We start from the raw sequence: 22,984 nt of genomic DNA, 5'->3' as shown, positions 1-22,984 counted from the left end.
TAAGAATAAATGAAATAAGCAATTTTTCACTAGTATTTTCAGAAACATACAGAAGATAAAATTTTAACAATGTTGTTATTAATAAACAGTACAATTTCTATAAGTAGGTATTTTACCTCCAATAATTTAAAGTTCTTTGAAACAACAAAATAAATAGAACTCGCCTTAATCTACTTCGTAGAATTAAAAATGACAAACAAATTGTGTTATAATTTAAAAAAAAATAAAATTAAGCGAACTAAAACCACAGAATAATAGCATAAAAATAATGGGATAAAGATAAATTTACCTTATGAACGTAATGGCTCATGGACAAACGAAAATAATTTTAATATAGATAAACCAGCAACTAAATAAACCAACTCGTTCAAAAAACATTTTACTTTAAATTAGGATGGATAAAGAGAAGGAAATAAAAAATGGTATAATTTACATACTGTAATAAGTTTGAACATACTTTTTTGTTGTTACTTCTTTTTCCTAATTCCCAAACTGGCTTAAAGTACAATATTTTACGCATTAGTCAGTTAAAAAAAAAAAATTTAAATTAACTTTTATCGTTTAGTAACTAATTGAACACGATCGAAATGTTTTGTAAATAATATATTTTTTTTAAATAATCCGACAAATATTAATATATAGATTTAAAAAAACGTATAGTTATTTTTTTGAATTAGGTCAGGCGAGTAACAGCAGATTAAACAACCACTTCTACAACCGTAGCTAATTTTGATGACACAGATTAGCACATAGAATATAAAAAAAACGTTTTTATATCAAATGACCACATGAAAACCATGACAAAAGAATTTTCTAACATTTCTATCTTAACATAATAAAATTATGAAATAAAGCATCGAGCATAGAAACATTTAACAATAAAATAGACCAAAGTTTACTGCAGGAGAAAAAAAAATGTTTTAATCTTCTAACTAGCCTACATAGAATTTAATATACAACATAAAATGAACCAAGTAAATAGGCATAATGTTGTAGTTTATAACCGTTTTTATTTTTATTATTATTCGCAACTGTACATTGACGTATATTAACTGAATACCTTAAATGTGAACAAAAATAAGTTTACATGAAAAACATGTAGAAGACGGATCAGTTCTAGTGACAATTCTTCTAAATTATATTACGGTATAAATAATTCAGTTATAGTTATTTTTAATTTTTCAGTACAGAAATAGTGTAATTCAGTTCATTACTTAATACATACTGACGTTTTGTGAAAAAATGTGTGTATGTATAAATGGATAAAGTAACTGCAAGTCTGAGAAATTAAATCGCATAGGGTACTAAACTTATTACAGAATAGCGCATGATATGTGCGCAAACATTTGTTTTGGCAACAATTGATTAAGTTAATAATGTGTTTTATGTTGGCAGAAACGACAGCAGTTCATGAATATTAGTTTCTTCTTTTTCCGAGTGTGCTGTTTGTATATAGTTCAAGATGGCTGACAAAGGAAGACTCACTGTTGAACAGCGCGTAAAGACTGTGTTGTTGGTTAATGAAACGGAAAACCGTAGTGCTAACACAACGACGGTTTCGTGCACATTTTCAAACTCGGTGGTCGCCCTCATTTAAAACAATACGCAGACTTTACGAAAAATTTAATAACGACGGTTCAATATTTGAGAGTAAGCGCGAACGGCCTGCCAATGTTCATTCTCTACAGAATGTCGAAGCCGTAAGGGCAGCGTTGATAGGAGCCCGGGAAAATAAACAAGAAAAGTAGCAGCATAACTTGGGATTTCTAGGCGATCTGTGCGGCGAATTTTATAAACCGATTTGCATTTGAATCCGTACAAAATAGGTTTAGGTTAAGTGTTGCCTAAATTAACGGTCGACAACAAACGTCAAAGAACGGGCTGTCAACCAAGTCGTATTGTTGAACAATGTTTGATTTTCAGATGAAGTACATTTTCACCTAGACGGGGTTGTTAATAAACAAAATGTGCGTTTTTGGGCTTCCGAAAATCCAGACGCACTTCATGAAAAGGTGCATTATGCTCCAAGAATTACGGTACGGGCCGCTATCTCAAATCACGGGCTAATATTGTCATTCTTTTTTGAACAGATAGCGAACAGTGAACGTTATCTAAACATGCTGCGTAATAATTTTGTTCCTCGGCTTCTAGCAAAAGGGTTTCGATTAGAAAACGAGTGCAGGAAGGAGCCAAACCGCACACAGCTAATGTTGTTTTAGACTTTCTGCATGAAACTTTTAACGAAAAAATGTCATTTCAAACCTATTTCCTAATCATTTTGCGTGCGGACACAACTGGTCCTCGAACAGTCCTGATTTGAATCCGTGTGATTATCTTCTTTGGGGATTTCTAAAGGAAAAGATTTCCCCTAAACATAATCGTAAAGTTATGGAACTGCGATGCTGACATAGAGGCGTGCAACAAGATAACGGAGGATATGTGTCGTCGAGTTATTAACAACATAGAAGTTCGTGTTGAAGAAGTTGCTAGACGTGATGGTGGTCATATTGAATATGTGATAAGCAGAACATAATCTCCAGGTATGTAGTAAACACATTGTATTTTACTTTTCTGTATTGCGATTGAAATAAATATTTTTTTAAGAAAACCAAATGCTGGATCATTTCGTTTATCACTCTGTATAATTGATCTTTTGACGAGTATCTCTTTAGTCGCCTAACCAGTAGTGTAGCTGCAATACCATCAAAGTTTGTGGACTTTGTTTCGCTGCTAAACTCAGACAAAATTAAATATCTTGAAAATCTTTCTTTTGTAGGTAATTTTAAGTTTTTGTGATTCACTTTTAATGTAGTACATTGCGTATAAAACTAGTAACTAGTAATTTAAATTTGAATGTTTGAATTAAACTTAAACTTAAAGATGCAGAAAAAAAACGATTAAATTACACTGTAATTAAATTAAAAAATAACCATTTTAATTTTAAAATGTTCAAATATTTCGTTAATTTTCTAGTTTTTTATTCTGTTTTTATTTGTAATTTTTCAGACTCAGCCTTACATCCGACGAATTCCGGTCAGGCAATTCCTGGCGAAATTCTGACGAATTCCATGAATGGAATTTCAGGATGCCAGCCAGAATAAACGGAATACAGAGGAGTTAATTGCTGATGGGTTTTTTCTCCTTGAAGTTAAAATCACTAACGTATCATTTCAGTCAAAAGTAACTTTTTTTTTTTAAATTATTTAATGAAAACTTGGTACAGGGAATTGTGCTCCACGATAGAAATCGAACCCTATAACTGAAATAGTCAATTGATAGACAACTGATAAACCATTTATGTTCGTAAATTTAATATTAATGATTTGATAACATTATAGATACAAATACATATACAGACTGTACACAAATATATACTTATACAAATACATATAGTGTTAACAAAATATTGGAACCAAAGTTAGGAGCAAATGTTCTCCTGACTCGAAACGATTTACTTTTATGTTATGAAATCACCATATCTCAAGTCCTTACGAAGGAGAAACTCAAAAAAATTTAAATGGAAAGAGTATGATTGTGATTTTCATTTAGAACATATTGAAAACCAAAATTTTTAAGTAAAAAACAACGGGGTACAATAGCCCTGCCCAAAAATGCGACAACTAGTTTTTAAAGGCATCTACAGTAACTCTTAAATAATTTCGAAACATTTAAACATTAAAATATCATACATATATTACCGATAATCTAAATCGTGGCGTGAGAAAAATATCGACCGGGATTCAAACCCGGAACCTCCTGATGATAGGTCGAGATATTACCACTCCACCACAGAGACCGAGAATAATTATAAACAGTTTACGGTAACGTCCGAACTTATATGGTACAGAAGAAAACGTAAAATACAAAAAAAATTATACATTATGTTCTACCTTTCTACCTTCACCTTTTTATTCTGTTTAGCTTCCGGAACCACCGTAAAGTGAAGTAATAAAATATTCCGCAAGGATGAATGAGGATGATACGTATGAATGTAAATGAAGTGTAGTCTTAAGGATGAATGAGGATGATATGTATGAATGTAAATGAAGTGGTCTTGTACAGACTAAGGTCTACCATTCCTGAGATGTGTGGTTAACTGAAACCCAACCACCAAAGAACACCGGTATCCACGATCTAGTATTCAAATCCGTATAAATGTAACTGCCTTATCTAGAATTTGAACCTTAGAATTTCTCGACTTCGAAATCAGCTGATTTGCGATGACGAGTTCACCAATATGATTTACCTGGAAACGCTGAATAATATATATGGATCGTTTACTAATCTGAAATATAGTCTTGTAAATAATTTTGAAAGAAAAATAATGTTTTAATGTAGTAAGATAATTTTTTTTAGTAAAGTAAAATAAAAAATTAAAATACAAAAAACCGTTCGACTTATGTGCATTTTCGAATGGTCATAAATTGGAATTGGAAATTATGTTTGCAACTTTCAAGAATATATTCTTTTACTCTGAACTGATTATTTTAATTTTTTAATTTTTATTCTATAAAGATATTAGACGGATAATTTTCGCGTTATAAGAAAGAATACATTACGTGAATAGATAAAAGAAAAATTAACCTAAATTCTTTGTAAAGATTTCGATACTACTCGCTTATAAATACTATTCAAAAAATGTTTTCAAAAAGTGATCTCAATGTAAACTTCAATTATGTCAGAAACAGATTAAACAATTAATTTAATTTAATTAGTTACAAAATATTGTAGTAAATAAAAGATAAGATATATTTAACGGATAAAATAACCACACCCCGTTAATTGATGAAAAAAGATGTTTGTTATTCAAAATTAAATATAAAGCTTATTTGTATATTTAATTTAATTTAATTAAAAACACAACAGAAAGATTCTTTTTATTTTTCTCTATTATAATCTTTATAAACTCAAAGTAAAGGAATATCAAATACACAACAGATGTTCTAGACGGAGTTACATTAATCTTCCTAATTGAAAAACCGTAGCAGCAATTAAGTTATGAAAGACGTTATCTATTTGTTAAAAGCATACGATCAGTATTAATCTACATTTATAAAAGGGTTATTCGAATTCAATATAAAAAAGATTTTTTTTTTCTTAATATATATTATATACTACATATTTCTGTTCAGAAAAGAACCGAACTTTATTTTTTTAATCTTTTTTTATTAATTTTTCAGATTATTGATCCTTGTCTCGTACAAAATACTCCCCATCTGGAATGACACACTTTTCCCAGCGGTGTTTCAACTTCGCAAAGTAGTCCTGGATAGCTTCATTTGAATTAGCCTTTAAGGTCCATGACGAATTTGCTTTAATGTCATACATAGTCTCAAAACGGCGTCTATTCATCATAATTACGGAAATTTTAATTACGGAAATAAAAAAAATCATATGAAGTCAGGTCTGGCATGTACGGAGGCTGAGGGAGGACAAAAGTGACGAATTAACAAATCCGACCGGGCGGGAGCATTGTCATGTTGAAGGAACCTTGAGTTGTCTCGCCACAACTCAACTCTCTTTTTGCGGATTTTTCATGTAACCGTTGTAAAATTCCTTGAAAGTGACGTTTTAACAATTTTTTATTCTATAGAATAAGATACTAGTCTTAGATTTTCCAAATTTAATTAAAATAAACTTACACGTTTCTGAGAAATAATTTTCTTATTGAAAATCACAAAATGGTGTTCAGAAGGAAAATAAAGCAAAATAGGACTTATGTCGATTTGAACTTTTTTCTCATTTTGATGACTAGAATCAGTTCCTGAAGTTCGGCGAATACGTGCCGGAACACTGTATATACTATAACAAATGCAGTATAAAAAAATATTCTTTTACAGATTTCAGTATTCTACAAGTAGTAAATATCGAAAACAAATTTATTTAGTATTACTAACAATCACCTTTAATAAAATAATTAATTAAAAACTTACGTATTTTATGCACCGGTAACCGCTTCAGAATGAAAAACAAAAGAACACAATACTTCTTTTCAATACGTCATTGGATTATCAGCGTGTTATCAAATTAGCACTCTTTAGTGATATTCCTGAAAAGAAAACAAAACTCTTAGTACTGATGACACAATAGGTGTAATAATATAATATATTTAATTTGGCCTGAAAAATAATAATGTAAATTTAATTTTGAACTATAAAAACCCAAACGTAACATGAAAACATTAAGTAATTTTACAAAAACATTAAGTAATTTTTAAAGAGCTGCATCCAATAAACAGGTTATAAAATACTAAACCAAACCTTTTTCCTTCTAAATTGTAACAATTTATTGAGTAATTTCTATTCTAAAAAAAAAAAACAATCACAAAAAATACAATATTTTTAGTACTATATTGTGGATTCATTTACATAAGTTCTAATAGGATTTACAAAATTTAGTCTATAAGTTTCAGAAATAGGATAGAGTCAATATTGTAAACTTACATACTCAAAATATATAATCTATAAATAATATATATATATATAAATAATATATAAAAATGTATTATTTTAATAAAAATTCTTAACAAATTTGATTTTATATATTACTGTAGACTTCATTTTTTACAACCCTTAGGTTTAACAATTCCTGAATAAGATTTTTAAAAAAAACATTCAGTTAAATCAAAATTAATGAAAATAAATAACTCATGAAAATTTGTACACAAGTTCTTCTTACGGTGAAGTACACAGTAAAACAGGATTTTTTGACATTCCAAGTTTAAAGAGTTAAAACAGATTAACAATGAGATTTACTATTTCTTTTTAATGTTTTTTGTTTCAATGTTAATAGACATCAAATTGATTTTTGGTGTGTGTAATGTACGTGTAAATATATAAAAATCGATTTCTAAATTTTATTGAAATTCCGAATTTAAAGGGTTTTGAAAATTTTCTAAAACCAGAAAATTTTTCTGAATTGCTCGGTAACAAATGAAAATATCAGTTTGTTTTTTGGTGAGTGTAATTTTTATGTAAATATCTAAAAACAGATTTCAAGATTTTTACAAATTCGATATTGAAAGAGGTGAAGAAAGGTAAAAAAAATTTGAATAATGATTGTAAGTTTTCCCCATTTCCGACTACATTAAACGAGATATTGTTAGATTGGGGTTTGCAAATACTCTTCAGATAAATTACCTAAAACCATTACCAGTTTTTTATTGAATTTCGATTTTTTTAAGCGGTGCGACGGTGTACTGCGCGGCGGCTAACCAACGTAGTCACTATTACTGTATGTGCGACGCGAATGGCTGCAATTTCCTCAGTTACTTGACTAAAAAACTTAAAAGTAATTAAAAAATTAAAAAAAAAAGACAAAGGAATTCGGTCACCTCCTAGTTGTCTGACAACGCTAAGAACCGGCCAAACACATTTTTATCCGTACTTTGTACGGATAACCAGTTATAACTAATATTTTTAAGATGGAGGCTGACTGTTTTGAAATCTACATTCTTAGATAACTTAAGATTTCATACTGACCAAACTGTTCTAATAGAATTACAAAATACTTGAGATTTTTTTTTTAAATTGAAGTTTTAATTTTTATTTATCATTATTATTCTTAAAAGCACGAGTTTAATGAACAAAGCAGGGTCCAAGGGGCAAAGCCCTCTGGCTAGACGGGAAAGGCAAGCGAAGCGAAAGGGCATCACGAAGTGCTGCCGCCAGGCAGAACGATAGACTCAGACCTGTAACGTCGAAAATTAGCGCCATTGCACCTAGCATTTGGTCAACAAAAAAGGATCTCGTATACCATACTGAAAATTCCAGACTGCATACTTTAACGACCTGTCAGAAATTGAGGGAACTTGACTGAGAGGTTTTAATGTATTCAGCTTGAAGCCTTCACCAAGCACCGTCAGGCTATCATTTGTTTCGTTTTCTGTAGAATTCCCTGAACGCTGTTAAGTTGGTTTCAAAAGAGACCTGTGAAAACCACGTGTAAAAAGTTTTGACCAGAAACCATAGTTCTATAACGATAGGATTATGTTGTTTCCGGAAAAATGGCAGGTCATTGAAAAAAAAGTGCATATGTGGTCTCATAATGTTATTTTCCAATAATAATAAATTTATTCTCAATTTTGGGCTCCAAAGACTCGATTTTGAGCAACCTGGTATTAACGAAATCTAATAATAAATTTAAATGTTATATCAACCTTTTAAATATCGGATGAATGATTTTATTTCTTTATGTAGTAATATTTGTTAACATTTACAGAATGCAATATTCAAACAATAATTCTAGAATGATTTTTTCCCTGTTTTATTTGTCCAACTAATTAAATAGAAATAAAATATTCAAGAGAGACAAAAGCATTTCCTATTAATTCAACCGCAACACTAAAGAATATATTAATATGTTTGTCTTCTAACTTTAAAGGTCAGTGGCTTTTAACTTCCTCTTATAATTCGTGTCCTGGCGACGACAAACATTCAGACGTGCGTTAAATTATAATCATACTTAATACATAGTATCGATGTAATTTTTTAACGGACCATGACTGCAATCCGTTTGTTTGAAAACATATAATTTAGATTATAAAAACTGATGTAAACAACCAAGACGAGTACTAAAATCAGACACATAAAAACTCAGTATTCTAAATTCTTCGAAAAAAAAATCCGTATTGTTATTATTATTACCTCTAAATCATTTTCTTCTTCAGTTAACTGTATCTTCAGCCGAGTACTTTTTTTTAAGAGGAACTTTCTTTTTCCTGTTTAGCCTACATAATTACCGTTCAGAGGATGATATGTATGAGTGTAAATGAAGTGTAGTCTTGTACAGTCTCAGTTCGACCATTCCTGAGATGTGTGGTTAATTGAAACCCAACCACCAAAGAACACCAGTATCTACGATGTAGTATTCAAATCCGTATAAAATAACTGACTTTATTAGGACTTGAACGCTGGAACTTTCGACTTCCAATCAGCTGATTTGTTTCTTAAGGGGACCTAGTGAATGAAAAAAATGTTTAACTAATCGATTTTCGACTTCTATAAGTCTGTCTCTTCTTTTAACTATATTTATCCAAATGTTTCTTCCTTCATCGATATGCCGTGCAACACCTCTTCATTTCTCACTTTATCCACGCGTCTGATTTTTAATATTCTCCTATAGCACCAGATTTCAAAAGCTTCTAATCTTTTCTTCTCAGGTACTCCTAACGTCCAAGTTTCACTTCCATATAAAGCGAGGCTCCAAACATATACTTTCAGAAATCTTTTACTGACATTTAAATTAATATTTGATGTAAACAAATTATATTTCAGACTGAAGGCTCGTTTCGCCTGTACTATTCGGCATTTTTATATATTTCAATAAAATAGATTAAATTTCTATTAACAGCTTTCATATTTTTTTTTATATAGTGACTGAAAAGCATTTATTTATTTCTCTTCTTAAACAATATTTATTTGTTAATTAGATATTTTATTGCAAAAAGATGGAAAAAATACAGCTGATTGTAGATAAGTATTTTATTAGAAATAGCTACATCTTTTTACACTTTGTCGTGTACCAAGTAAAAATATACACAATCGTAATTTAAGCATATCGGATACTTTGATTAATTATAACATTTCGCTTTGTTTTAAATCAGAAGTAGCATCCTAATTTTTTAATATTAGTATTTACTTTTGATAAATGAACCGTTAACAATTATTTTACATTTTATTAACAAAATGTATAATAATACATATATATATATATATATATATATATATATATATATATATATCATTAAACGTTTGTGGCAACCAAAATAACCGCAATTTAAAACGTTTAATCAAAATAGTACATCATGTTTTGAATTTCCAAATAAAACTGTACTATGTTGAAAATATAATTGGATTACAAAACTACAAGACGGTTTATATAAATGTTACGTGATTTATGGTTAGTGTTATTTGTAGAAAACTGACATAAGACACTCTTTAAAATGACGTATCATTTATAAGAATAACAAACATCTTATGCCCCATTTGTTCCCTAAGCGACTTCCTGTTGTCATTTTTATTCAGTCTAATACGTCGTTGTCTATCATTATACAAAGAATACTGGTGAAATACAGGTAAAATTCAGCCCCACAAGTGAACCTTAGACATTGGACAATGAATTTAATTATTCTTCATTGTTGCACAATAAACAAAATTAATTTTAGGGAGTGATAAATAGGAATCCTATTATACTTTCTCTGATTGCCGGTTTTTTTTTAACAAAAAAAAGGCAAAGAAAAAAAAGAGTATAAAAAAAGCCTGTTCTTAAACGCTTAGGTTGATAACCTCAATCAAATACCAATAAAAATACAGGAATTAATCTATACTAAAAAAAATTTTTAAAGTAATAATAAAATTCAAAATAAAAAAATAAAATCAAAAGAAAAATAGTAAAATGAATACTACATCAATTATGATTTTTCCTCACTAAAATCAATCCTTACTTATTAATGATGATATAAAAATTAGACAAAATATTAAAATGTATAAAGAAAAATTAAATAAAATATCCAAATTCAAAAATAAATAAATTAATGCAAAAAAATTAATTAATAAAAACGAAATATCAACAAAAAACAAAAACCATTTTTTTCTTTTCTTTTTTTAATGGGTTTGTTTATATTTTTTGATTTATTGTAATTATAATATTTATCTTAAATATTGTAAAAAAAACATTGTATATTGTTTTATCTTCATTTACTTCTGTTTTATTTATCATATTTCTATTGTTTTGATCTGATTTTATTGTTTGATTTACATTTTTTCTCTCTGTTGCATTTTTTGAAATTCTTTATTTCTTTCTTTTTGTTTGTGTAACGTTTTCTTTATTATTTTTAATTTTTTATCAAGGAATTTTTTGGTTTTATTTCATTTGGCTGTAAAGAATATAAATTCCTTACAGCCAAAACAGAAATTTTGATGAATAGTTAAAGTAACAAATTAATTCCCCCCTTTTCTATAAGATAGAACGCCTCATACAAACTTATACTGCCTCTACTTATTACAGGAAAAAAAACAGTTTAACACTGTTCGTATAATAAAAAAAGGAAAATTTTCTTATTAAAAATTTTGAATTTTTTTCCCGCAGCAATCACTTTTTTTTCACTTGTTTAATTAATTTTCCGCAACTTGCTATTACAATATGTTATGCGTTACTTACTACAACTTAGACAGTAAAATATTTACTTTATATATTCTGATTTTCTTTAAAATGTTTATATTCCAAATTTTCTGCTACTCAGTTTATTTTATTATAAAACAGATTTAATAATATATATAAAATATACAAATAATAATGTATTGTGGATAATCTGAATACTTTAAATTAGTAAAATTTTGTAAGTAAAATAATGTTAATATAAATAAAAAGACCTTAATGCATTATTGATGAAAGGGGCTCACGTGATCAAAACTTGCTACCCACACACACTTTTATCCAATTTTCTTCCTCAACTAATCTGGTATTACAATTCATTCTCAAAAGTTTCAAATATAGTCCACTTGTAACGGTAACTTTTTTCTACGATCATTTACTTAAAAATAAAACTCGCATGCTAAGTAAATTTGACAAAAACATTTGTATGAATTTACCTCAATATTTATAGTTAAACGACGACTAGTTCAGAAATGTAATAATTTTAACTACATATATATATATATATATATATATATATATATATATATATATAAAGTTATGCATTAAGGAAATGAGATATCCTATATCTTTTTTTTTTTGTTTTCTGTTGCTTTATACATCACAATTTTATTGTTAATATATATATATATATATATATATATATATATATATATACATATAAAAAAAATAAAAATGATACATTATAACTTTTCACTTCATCAGAAAGGATATTCTTGACATAGACATCAAATGTTTCTTCTTTTATCTTTCTTTTTAGTACTGCAGTAACATTATTTCAACTTAAGAATGTAATAGTCTTCAATCCATTTACTATTCAACGAGTTTTCAAAGACGCATTTCGTCAAAGAGAATAGAAGTCATGTATTTTTTACGCGTCGTAGAATAAAATACAATGATCGTTTTCTGCACGAACAAAACAAAATAATAAAAAAATTAAAAAGGAAAAATTGGACGAAACATATAAAAAAAAGAAAACAAACACATTTTTGTTTCACAAACTTTTATTAGAAAAAAAAATTGTTAACTAATCCATTATACGTTCTAGAAAAAAAGTTTTAATTTTAATTTTATTTATTAAAATATAATTATAAATAAATAAATAAGGTTATTTTTTATCAGAGGTATTAAAATTTAAATCAAAAACTAAGCTTTCGTTCTACATTTATTAAAATTAATGTAAAACGATATGTCTAACTGAAACTAGAAAAACGTTTCTGGTTTTCTAGTCACATCAATTTTGATTTTCGGTAGATGTTTCCTCACTAAAATCAATCCTTACTTATTAATGATGAGATATACCTTTTTAATGAATATTCTAAAAAATTATATCACTTCAAATATTAGTAAATATTAAATCTTTAACCGACACACAAATTTAATTCTCTTTAATCGTAAACTTTATAAATTATTCTTTATCGGAGGAGTATAACAGCAACAGATATACATTAAGTAAGTAAATTTTTTATCAGCAAATGTATTAATTAAAAACAAGTGATTTACAATATTAAACTAAACTATACACATTGAATTATTAATAAAAATACGGAAAATGGAACAAGCCATAACGTTGAATTTCGATTTTTTTTAAATTCTTAAATTATTACAATTTAAAAAAATTATTATTCACTGAACTCAAATATTATTTGAAAAGTGACGTAAAACTCCCCAAAAATATCAAATCGAAAATCATGATTTCTTTTTTTTTATATTCAATGTAAATTTTTAATTGTCAATTAACAAAAAAAACTAAAAAAAATTTTTACAGAATTTAATCCCTTGAAAACGATGTAAATAAAGTCAATAAAAATTTGTAGGTTCCATACAAAGTTTTGTCCAAAATATTGTTAAATAAAATACAACCGACAATAGAGAAATAAATCAAAGAATATGAAGATTGATGATTTTGACCTAAAGTTGTGCCAAAAAAGAACCAACCAAATATTTATTTTAAAACAAATTAGACAATACCAAAAAATTAAAAACCCAAAATTAGTTACAATTTTTATAGATTTTAAGAAATCCTACGATTCCATAAACTGGGAATCTTTACATAATATCCTTGAAGATTTTAAAATAGATCTCAACACAATAAACATAAAAAAAAATATTAACAAACACAAAATTAAGAGTGAAATTCTTACAAGAACATTCAGAATCATTCGAAATTAAAATTGGAGCAAGGCAAGGAGACGGACCGTCTTCGATTCTTTTTAACTGTGCCCTAGAAAAAGTTATAAGAGAATGGGAGAAAAAACTTAAATGTATACTAAAATATAAAAATGGGCACTAAAACTAATTTCGTAAATATAAATATTTTGGCCTTCAAAGACAGATTGCAATTTTCGCAAGAGATATATGACGAGGTTAAAGATAAAATTCAAAAACTAAGCAAATTTGCAAACATATTGGTATTCAGATTTCTTATGAAAAAACTAACTGGTTTTCCAGTGACAAAGAACTCAAACCCTTAAAATTTTCGACAGCAAAGAAATAACTAGAATTCAAAAATTTCAGACATTTATGAGAAATCATAAGACCGAATATAATTTAAAAAAATGGGGTGAAGATTAGAGTCTAAAAAATGGAAACTACATGTCACCTAACGAAAGAACATTGATAATAAAAAGTCCCTGTTATATAACTCCAAAATGAGGTACTATAAAACTGAAGTCCTACCAGAAGCATTGTTTGAGGTAGATTGTCTGCAGTTTTTTCAGAACAAGAAATAGCAATAGTAGAAGAAAGAATATTAAGAAAAAATTTATGGATCAAAATATCAAGATGGAATTTACAAATTGAAATTAAAAAGAAATCTACAAATATACACAAAAATAGAGGACTTAAAATAAAATAGGGCACTTTTCTCCAGAAAAGAAGATTACAGTTGTATGGATATTTAGTCGGAATGAACAATCAACGATTGACAAAACAAATATTTAATTTCTACGTAAACAGAGCCAGAAAAACCAACCGGTTTAAAGAAATAAAAACAGATCTAAAAACATTAAACATTTCTAAGGATCTTTCTAAAGTCAGAAAGATAAATTTACAAAGGTGATCTGAAAATCTAAGTTTCCAGAGAGAAAAAAAGAAGAATATAAACTTGAATAGATAGACGGAAGAAAGGCGACAGCAACAGAGCAAAAGAATGAAAACCTTTTGGGAAAAGAAAAAGAAATCAAAACTATGCAAACGTGATATGTAGTGGTCGTAACGAAAAGAAAAATGTCAATAAAAAATAAATATTAGTCTGAAAAATTCAACTTTAAAAGAAATTTAAAAAAGTGAAAGAAATTTTTAAACAACAAATCTAACAAAATATTAAAATTATTAATACTGAAGATAGTAAAAACTTAATTAATTTACCTTGAAAATTCTGTTGAAAATATGATAAACAAACCTCATTAGCATCTAATGAATGTTAAAATATTCCACCATTAAAATTGATGCACTTCTATCTAATACTAGTATTATTTTTCGATAGGTTGTTTACTTCGTTTTTCATCAAATTTTGAGAAACATGGGAAATTGGGAGGAATAACATTGTACAGAAAGCATAAAAAGTCTATTAAAAGAAAACATGGCCAATTCAATTACTACTTTGAATTTCATTATAAAATAGAACATTAATAGGCGATAAATAAAACGAAATTTTGTTGTATGTAGCTCACAAGACACTTTTATCAATATATCTAGACGTTTCATACAAAATTATAGCAAATTACCTCTTTATCACAAATTGTATTTGTACCAGGCTCACGCAAGGACAGCAGAATTACTTTTTGCTTGAAAGAAACTTGCAGGATGAATTTAGTAATACTCTTATTAAAATCATAATTTCTATCTTGTTCCTTTAAATATTTATAGGATATTTGTCATCCGACGAAATTTTTTTTTACAATTTTCTCTCGGTTTACAGTTAAGTAAAAGAATTATCAACAAACTTTCAACTTATCATTTGAAATTATCATTAAATTTTCTGCTTTCAACTACTTCTGCAAGGAAAAAATGTATTCGAATCTTGAACTTGGAACCCTTATTCATTCAACCGTCTTTCAGCCAAAGGTTTGTGTTTTATTAAAAAATGTATTACATATTTAAAAATTATATATGATGTAAAATTGTAACAAATTCTGGAGATTTTTTTTTGTTAGAGGTAGTGAAAAGCAGCATTCTTTTTTAACGAATTTTCTGTTTAGTAATTTACATATTCAGAAAATCTATATTAAAAAATTTATTCAATAATTATTTTTTTGTAGATAGTTTTTATATTTACATATTATCAGAATTTTAACTAAATATATACAATGCGTCATGCTAACAGGTATATATTTATTTGATTTAGTACAACTCGCCCATTGCTCAACCAATTCTATTGAAATTTTACAGACCTTTTAAAGAAGGTTCTAAAAATGTTCTATGAAAATTTCAACCTTCTAGGATGTATTGAAACAAAATGGCGACTTTCAAATAAAAATATCAATTTCAAATAAATTACATTTTTTAATCATTACAAAATAACTGGTAAAAATTATTAAAATGAGATGATGATTGTTAGATAGCTGTTTAAACTGAACAAAACAAGGTAATAATTAGTTAGTCATAACCATTACTAATTATTTAACTGTTTTTAATAAATCTATTTCTAATTATCATCAGTTTTGAATCATATTTACCAGTTATTTTGTAATGAATTAAAAATGTAGTTTATCTGAAATTGATTTTTTTATTTGAAAGTCGCCATTTTGTTTCTGTAGATCCTAGAAGGTTGAAATTTTCAAATATCATTTTTAGAACCTTCGTTAATTAGAATCATTGAGGTTTAAATAAACAAAAAATATGATATTTAAATAAAATTATAAAAATTTTAAATTAAGTTATGTGTGTAAGCCGTGCATCAGAAAAAAGCCACGTGACGGGAAAGTCCTACATCAGTGCTTTTTTATTTTTGAAGAAAAAGAATAATTAGCATTTTTCAGAAGTATTTTTATTTAAAAAAAAAAAATTATTTTAAAATTAAAAATGATATTAAATTAATTGTATTTAATAATAAATAAGTAAACGAAATTATTTTGTTTAATAAGAAAAAATAAAATATTCTTAACAGTAGCCGTTATAAAATCTGTAAGAAAATATTTTTATAAATTTAATAACAAAAATAAACTATCAAAAGAAATATTTTACGGAAGAAATTACTTTTCTTTTTTAAGACATAAAAATGATATTTTATTTTAAATTTAAGTATAAAATAAGATTATGTAAAAAAAGGAAGTTGCGGTATCTTAACATTAGTATAAAAAGCAGAACCGCTGTTGCCTAAGGTAAATACTACTAACTGTTTAGTTTAAACGTTTATTTCTAAACTGCAATAAGAAGTACGTATGCTAGCTACATTGTGATAAACCACAATGTTCATTGTTTTATGCTATAAGATGAAAAAGGCGTTTCCCGTACGATAATCATATTTCATAAAATATCCTTCTATCGAATTAATATAATTGTAAAGATTACTTTATGTATAACTTCATTTTAGACAAACTAAGGATTTAGAATTAGATTTAGATATTCAGAATATCAGCATAAAATAATTTATGTATATAAGACTACCTAAATCATGTATGTAAGTGGTCGGTCATGAAACGTGAATTTTCAATCACGTGCTTAGTAATGAATTTTTAAAATTTTTTCAACTGTAATATTATTCCTTATAAGAACATATTTATTAAAGCGCACGGAACTTATGTGAAAAAATAAAATAAGGAACATTAAAAAATTATAAATTATTTTTTTTAACGATTTTATATATTAATAGTTTAAAGGATAAATTGGTTTCAAACCAGGAAGAAGTTTAACAATTACAATGATTTTTGAGTTTCGATATGTTAGGGGAAAATGTATACAGAAAAAGAAATGTAGACAAGAAACACATAAAACAGAGTGCCAAGTTATGAATTCTGAAAGTATATGCTATTGAGGGTGCAGTGGAAGAAAACATGAGTACATTTTTGAAAGAGTTAGAGATCAAGTAAAGTCCGATTCAGACAGAAAGTTTAGCTGAGGTTAGTCAGTTTTATTTCATAATGATTGTTAAGCTTATTATTAATTAATAAATTTTAAGTTATTATTAAACTATTAATTCAAAATCGAGGTCACAAAAAAACTACAATATTAACTTTAGATTTATAATTGTTTTCTCTAAAGCACTTTAACTGTACAATAGAAAAGTGATAAACATAAATAAATGTAAAAAAAATTAGAAGTAATGAATAAACCAAACGGATAGGTGTAATGATAAAATCGTAGTCGCAAATCAACGTTTAATAGCTGAATTTCGTGGACAAAAGTTCTGAAGTTTAAATCCTAGTAAAGGTAGGTTACATACGGGTTTGAATACTAGACAGTGAATACCAGTGTACTTTGATGGTTGGGGTTCAATTAACCACACACGTAATGGTCAGCCTGAGTGTTGGACAAGACTATATTTCATAAGACATATCATCCTTAATTTCATAGGGCCATGGAGTTGCTTATTGTTCACAAGTTGAATAGATTCCAACAAAAAAATAAATAAATAAAATAAAGAATGTAGTAAAATTCACACCCCTAATAAAATTCACTACCAAAATAAAAATTAAAAACTGACAACACAATTGCAAGACTTTCCCGTTACGCGGCTAAAAACGTGTTCCGGGAAAGTCCTATAAGTGTGTTGTTTTTGTGCACGGCTTAAACACACAACTTATTTTAAAATATTTAACTCGTTTTATTTAAATAAAATATTATTTCGTTTATTTAATTCAATAATTCTAACTAAAGTGCCCGCGCACACCGTATTTAATTCACGCGGGTCTGGTATTACTAGCGGCGATGGTCGGCACTAAATAAACTATTGTAATTTTATAACTTTCACAGAACAAATTTCGCTTGTACGGTGGGCAGCTGGTGTAGCCGCGACACTTAACGCACCAGAGTCTACTCTTACCGAGTCAACCGGGCGATCGAGTTCGATACCTGGCCAGACAGAGTTGCTTTTTTAAACTTTAAATATTATTCATTTATTTAATTCTATCGCTCACCTGACGTCACAACATACAGACGACTATAAAAGCTGTACGTCATTGCAACCAATCTTTGACTTATTAACTAAATAAAATAAAATATATTAATTATTATTTAACGTGTAAATAATAACTTGGTTGACAATCTGTGAAATTTTTAAATTTCCCAGTCCAAACGGACGAGGGAAAAGGGAATTCACTACAGCGAAAAAAGAAAATCAAATATACCGGACTGCGACACTAGCTCTCCTTGTGGTGACAGGGGGTGCTATTGACGCAGTATGCTCAGTTAGCCTCTTATTTAGAACATTTTTTGGAGTGGAGGTGCGATTTTACAAAAATCTCTTTTTTTTGCAAAAAAAAAGAAAATATTACCATAATTAGGCGAAATCTCGAGATACTAAGGGTGAAGTTGCTCTACAGCGTTATCCCATAGACCTTTTAAGTTGAAAATTTAATAGCATCAATAACCCATATATAGAAGTAATAGACCCAATTTCGTCAAAATAGGTCCAGTAGTTCTAGAGATATAAGATGATTTAGAGGCCAACACCGAACACACATACGAACATTAACATCCGGAAAATTTCGATCCAGTTTTTTTGGATTTTCTGTTTCTGGGGTATCAAAACCTCAGTATCCGGTGAAAACCGCACATGCCCAGATTACAATACTTTCTTTTCTAGAACTATAGCTCTGGTACAGCGCTATCTAGATGGGAAAGTAAAAATCAAACTAGAAATTTTATAATTCATACAGAGAGAGAATAAGAGGATATTTAAATACTGCCCTTCGTCACCAAAATAGATGGTTGAATAAACAATTTTATTTATTTTTTACTGTTTTTTTCTTTTAATAATCAATAAAACAAGCATTTTTTTTACGAAATTAAATTCTTTAAATTTCATTAAATTATTATAAATAAACTTAGCTTAGATTCCATTTCATCAATTGTCTTTTTTATAAAATAAAATGAAACAATGTTATAGGTAGACCAAGAATGAGATAGCCAGCAGAATATTTTTTATCAATATTTCTTAAGAAAATAAGGAAAGAAGGTGAGAGAATGTAACTGAAAAATTATTTTTTTTCAACAAATTATTGTACTTAATAAATAAAATTTATTACTCGTACCGTTGTAATAAAAATGAAGAAAACGTATTAACATATATTACGCTGTATTAACGTTCTAATTAAAATAATAATAAACTGATATCATTAACCTTATTAACTAAAGAAAAATTTCTTTTAAAAATAAAAATATATAATAATGCAAAGCAGGTAGAAAATCAGAGTACACGTAGAATGTAATATACAAGAAAAAGTGGTAAATTTAAGATGATCAATGGCATGAAAAAAATAAATGAGATTTATTTTTTGGGAGGTGCAAGAAAAAGTAATAACCGGCGAATATACCTGCCACAATAATAAAGAAAAATCATCTTATGATGATATTTCCACATTTTGCCATAATACACTGTCGAAGCTTTTTTAATGTAAAGTAAGGTAAAAAAAATCTGAATAATTTATGTCAATTAGTTATAACAAAAACTATTATTATAAAGACAGATGTATGAAGTTTAAATTAAAAAAAAAAAATCATTAATAAAAAAACACTGTCTACAACATGGAGGATATAACCAAGAACATCAATATTTCGCATAATAGAATTTAAACGAAAATGGAACGAAAAATATAAATAAGAAAAAAATAAAAAAGCAAAAAAAGAAGAGAAACAAATTAACGTAATAATAAACAAAAGTTGTAAACATGCGAACTTAGCATGCAGATAAAAAATTTTCTTTTAAACCTGAAACGCATGCAATAGTTTTTGCTTTTCTAATTCGCATACTAAGAATAACTAAGTCAATAAATATGCCATTATATAAAACATTATTTTGTGTAACACATAATATTTTACTGTAGTTTACATAGGACAAGAATTACAAAGATTAATAATAAATAATGTACGTAGAAGAAAGCAAATTTATATCTTTAGCGATGGGTTAAACACTTGACTTAATTTTTACGATTAAAAAGTTTTGATTGGCTAGTTTTTATTACTGATTTTCTTTAAACTTCGACTATTTAATGTCATTAACAAAATTTGTTTTCGAAACTAATTTTCTTTATTTAAAAAAAAAAATTTTTTAATTTTAAGTTTTTTTTTCAATTCATTAAGAAAAGTATGCATTTTGGCCGTTATTTAATCTAAGGAATTTATGTGAATCACATACAAAAAAAGCGAAATGAATATTACTTATCAAAATTCAGAAAGCTCAACTAACGTGCAGAGTGGAGATAGATTATTGGATCGGCGAGTGGCTTCTTGCTACCTGAAGCGGAAGTGCTTGATGTGGTGCACTTTTCTCTCAACTACAATGTTGTACTAAGCGCCATAAGTTGGCATGTTACTAAGTTGTCGACAAAATTTGTAGAAAAAAATTAATTAGTCATTAGATTCATCAATATGTTTTGCGTGAAATGTATAAAATAACAGTAGTGTCATTTTCCGTTTTCTTTTTACTAGCATGAAAACAAAACAAAGAAAATATTTTTCAGGAGATTCGGAAAAGTAAAGTTTAGATACCTATAAAAAAAAAAGTAACTGACGAAATAAAAATTGTGTATTACAAACACTTATTTTCACTCTACCGAGAGTCGTTTCAATAAAACGATTTTTAAAATGCAGACTTTTTTTGCAAAATTTCCCGATTCTCTCTGGCTTTTTATGATAAAATTAGTATCGTAGGAATCTTTAGCAACACGAATTCTACTGAACGTACAATTGAAACTATTTTATAAATTAAAAAGACGTGGAACGACAGTACACGCGTTCAAGTACAGTCTAATTAAATGCATTATACAACTGCAATTTGTTAATACTTATTAACTTGTTAATAAATTTGTCGACGCTAGTATACTGTTTAGCTGAAATTGTATGTTCAAGTAACGTTCCCCTTGCGCCTTTTTAATTCATAAAATAGTTTCAAATCTACTTCCACCAAGTATCTCCATCATTATATATCGATTTCAAATTGTCACAGTCAAATTCGTGTAACACTCATGATTATAACTATACTAAATCTATCAAAAAATCTCATTAGATCCTGGAATGAGCTTCATTTACTAGAGGTGTCACGACTTTTTAAAAATCAGTTAATTTTTACTTGGCAGAGTAATAAAAGAAGTTAGACGATCAACGTATTATCAAATTTTTATTTGATATGCAATACTCATGTTTTTTTTTTTAATTACAAATGATTATCTCTAAAATTTTACTTATTATAAAGCTGAATAATTAGAAAATGTGAAAATTATTTTAAAAAAAGTTATTGGCATTACCTGAAGCGTCTGATTTTTTTCTGTTGTTTTTTTTTTTTTACGACTTTTCGAAGAAAATTACTATATACGGTATTATGGTGGAAGTGGAGGGGGGTGAAAACAAATTTTCTTTAAGTTTTGAGGTATGAGGAATACGAAGCTATAAAATTTACTTAAATTGAAGTTTCCTTATATATCTATAAGCTTATGTATAAAATTTTGTGCCATAAAAATCTCCAAAACTATTACATCAATTTCATTGAAATCTATATATGCTGTAGCGGTCTATCTGAAATTGTGCATGTAAAAATTTGTTTAAGATTGGATGAGCTGTTTTTGAGTTAGGCTCAGTTTAGGGTCGAAAAAATTTGATCGGGGTAAATTAGAAGAGTAGTTTATAATGGATGATGCAAGTTGGAACGTTGATGTTTCATTGTCTTCAGTATCTATATTAGCAATAATAAACTCGATTAAAAATAATTTTATTAACGAAAAGTCGGCCTTCTTACCCAGAACTGCGCAAGAATTCTTTTTTATACTTTCGTAAGTGTTCTTTTTTTTTTTCATAAAAACGTTACTAATTTTTCAAAACGTTCGACAAAATTTTTTGTCATAATTTACAAAGTATCGAAGACAATCGATACATATATATATCTTACTTGTGAAAATTTGAATTAAAATTCATTAAAAACAAACTGTTGTCATTAAGCTGAAAGAGTCGTCTCAAATTGATGCTGTATATATTTAACATTTTTTGATGACATTAGGCCACATATTAAGTATTTACATTAAAATATTGAATTATTATGATCTATAAAAGATTAGTTTTATTGTTAAACTGAACAAAATTTATAATTACATAATACAATATTTGAAATTAATAATTTTAATAAAATAATATTTTTGTGACGTTTTAAAAACTGATGACAAGTTGAAAACTGATCTCATGCATTTTAATCAAACGAATGCAAGTGCGGTACAGTGATCTCACTAGTTTAAAAACAACCCGTCACGAAATTAGCACTGAATATTCAAAATTGGCAACAATCCAAAAAAGTAGTCGATCTAAACCGTTAACTTCAACAATATGAGGTCATGACCTTCCTTAAAATAATCTTTCAAATTTTTCAGCATTAATATTATTTCATCAATTACATATCCAACTCATATTGCCATTACCTAACGATTAGATTATACACCTATAGGATTTCTAAACTAAATATTTGATTTTAAAAGTTATTATTAACTAGTTCAGTAAACTTTAGAAAACTATCAATAAATTATATTTTCTCATACTAATATCGTAGCATAATAAAAATTATGCACTAGTAATTTAATAATTGTATTTATTTTCATTTCTAATAAGGAATCAAGGTTAATCAAGGTAACCCCCATTCAGATTACAGAGTTGCCAAATGTACGAACGTTCAGTTATGGTCAGCCTC

General features: G+C 27.6%; 1 protein-coding gene across 12 annotated transcripts in view; it reads right to left on the bottom strand.

The window, feature by feature from the left end:
* Positions 1-22,984, bottom strand: part of Mgat2 (alpha-1,6-mannosyl-glycoprotein 2-beta-N-acetylglucosaminyltransferase) — an 858,981-nt gene that overhangs the window by 363,241 nt on the left and 472,756 nt on the right. For all 12 annotated transcript variants that reach the window (XM_075365853.1, XM_075365856.1, XM_075365854.1 and 9 more), the window contains one exon: positions 5,934-6,049. The gene's annotated coding sequence lies outside the window, so the exon portion shown is untranslated. The remainder of the gene's footprint in view (positions 1-5,933; positions 6,050-22,984) is intronic.

The sequence above is a fragment of the Lycorma delicatula genome, chromosome 5, assembly GCF_047948215.1.
Source record: "Lycorma delicatula isolate Av1 chromosome 5, ASM4794821v1, whole genome shotgun sequence".
Taxonomy (NCBI): Eukaryota; Metazoa; Arthropoda; class Insecta; order Hemiptera; family Fulgoridae; genus Lycorma; species Lycorma delicatula.
This window is presented reverse-complemented; position numbering and strand designations above follow the sequence as displayed.